Below are 2,500 nucleotides of genomic sequence, written 5' to 3'. Positions count from 1 at the left end.
GGAGGGAAGAGCAATGTGCGATGTAGGTCCCCGGGGCCTGCTGGAGGTCCAGGTCCATGCCCGATGTGAGTAGCAGCAGGGCCAGCGCGCCCAGGAGCACATCTTTTTCGACCGTAAAGGAGACAGGAGGCCGACTCTCTGCCTCGGCTAAATGGAGAGGGAATTTCAGAAGGGCCAGGGCACAAGCATGGACCTTTTTCAGCTGTAAGGGAGGGAAGAGCAATGTGCGATGTAGGTCCCCGGGGCCTGCTGGAGGTCCAGGTCCATGCCCGATGTGAGTAGCAGCAGGGCCAGCGCGCCCAGGAGCACATCTTTTTCGACCGTAAAGGGAGACAGGAGGCCGACTCACTGCCTCGGCTAAATGGAGAGGGAATTTCAGCAGGGCCAGGGCACAGGCATGGACCTTTTTCAGCTGTAAGGGAGGCAAGAGCAAGGTGCGATGTAGGTCCCCGGGGCCTGTTGTCGTACCATAGGCACGAGTGGTGTGTGTGTGTGGCAAAGTGCTACTGAGCGGTGTACCAGGGGCACGGCGAAAAGTTGTTGTACCATAGGCACGAGAAAAGTTGTCGTACCATAGGCACGAGGAGAGTTTGTGTGGCAAAGTGCTACTGAGCGGTGTACCAGGGGCACGGCGAAAAGTTGTTGTACCATAGGCACGAGAAAAGTTGTCGTACCATAGGCACGAGAAAAGTTGTCGTACCATAGGTACGAGGAGTGTGTGTGTGGCAAAGTGCTACTGAGCGGTGTACCAGGGGCACGGCGAAAAGTTGTTGTACCATAGGCACGAGAAAAGTTGTTGTACCATAGGCACGAGAAAAGCTGTCGTACCAGGGGCACGGAGGAAAGTTGTTGTACCATAGGCACGAGAAAAGTTGTCGTACCATAGGCACGAGGAGAGTTTGTGTGGCAAAGTGCTACTGAGCGGTGTACCAGGGGCACGGCGAAAGGTTGTTGTACCATAGGCACGAGAAAAGTTGTCGTACCATAGGCACGAGAAAAGTTGTCGTACCATAGGTACGAGGAGTGTGTGTGTGGCAAAGTGCTACTGAGCGGTGTACCAGGGGCACGGCGAAAAGTTGTTGTACCATAGGCACGAGAAAAGTTGTTGTACCATAGGCACGAGAAAAGCTGTCGTACCAGGGGCACGGAGGAAAGTTGTTGTACCATAGGCACGAGAAAAGTTGTCGTACCATAGGCACGAGGAGAGTTTGTGTGGCAAAGTGCTACTGAGCGGTGTACCAGGGGCACGGCGAAAAGTTGTTGTACCATAGGCACGAGAAAAGTTGTTGTACCATAGGCACGAGAAAAGCTGTCGTACCAGGGGCACGGAGGAAAGTTGTTGTACCATAGGCACGAGAAAAGTTGTCGTACCATAGGCACGAGGAGAGTTTGTGTGGCAAAGTGCTACTGAGCGGTGTACCAGGGGCACGGCGAAAAGTTGTTGTACCATAGGCACGAGAAAAGTTGTCGTACCATAGGCACGAGAAAAGTTGTCGTACCATAGGTACGAGAAAAGTTGTCGTACCATAGGCACAAGCAGTGCGTGCGTGTGTGTGGCAAAGTGTTTCTGCGCAGTGTACCAGGGGCATGTTTGAATTTACATTCTGGAGTACCAGGGGCACGAGGATTTTGCCAGTGGTGTTTTGCTTTGTCAGTGGGAGGGGGCTTAAGTGTGGGTCCACGGGGCCTGCTGGAGGTCAAGGTCCATGCTGGATATGCGCTGGAGCGTAACTACAAGAAAGGTAAGCTAGTGGGGGACTAGAGCAGGGGAGGATGTGCGTCCCCGGGGCATGCTGGAGGTCAAGGGCCATGCTGGATATGCGGTGGAGGGTAACTGCAGGAGAAGGAAAGCTCATGGGGGATTAGAGCGGAGGAGTATGTGGGTCCTCGGGGCCTGCTGGAGGGCAAGGGCCATGCTGGATTTGTGGTGGAGGGTAACTGCGGGAGAAGGAAAGCTAGTGGGGGAGTAGAGCAGAGGAGTATGTTGGTCCCCGGGGCCTGCTGGAGGTCAAGGTCCGTGCTAGATACGTGGTACAGGGTTAACTGCGGGGGGGGGGGGTAATGTGGGTTCACGGGGCCTGCTGGAGGTCAAGGTCCATGCTGGATATGCGCTGGAGCGTAACTGCAAGAAAGGAAAGCTAGTGGGGGAGTAGAGCAGGGGAGTATGTGGGTCCCCAGGGCCTGCTGGAGGTCCAGGTCCATGCTAGATATGTGGCACAGGGTAACTGCAGGGGGGGGGTAATGTGGGTCCACGGGGCCTGCTGGAAGTCAAGGTCCATGCTAGACATGTGGTACAGGGTAACTGCAGGGGGAAGGGGGGGGGGGGGTAATGTGGGTCCCCGGGGCCTGCTGGAGGTCAAGGTCCGTGCTAGATATGTGGTACAGGGTTAACTGCAGGAGGGGGGGGGGGGGGGTAATGTGGGTTCACGGGGCCTGCTGGAGGTCAAGGTCCATGCTGGATATGCGCTGGAGCGTAACTGCAAGAAAGGAAAGCTAGTGG

Source organism: Astatotilapia calliptera, chromosome 18 (genome assembly GCF_964374335.1).
Source record: "Astatotilapia calliptera chromosome 18, fAstCal68.1, whole genome shotgun sequence".
NCBI classification, from domain to species: Eukaryota; Metazoa; Chordata; class Actinopteri; order Cichliformes; family Cichlidae; genus Astatotilapia; species Astatotilapia calliptera.
Note: the sequence above shows the minus strand (reverse complement) of the source record.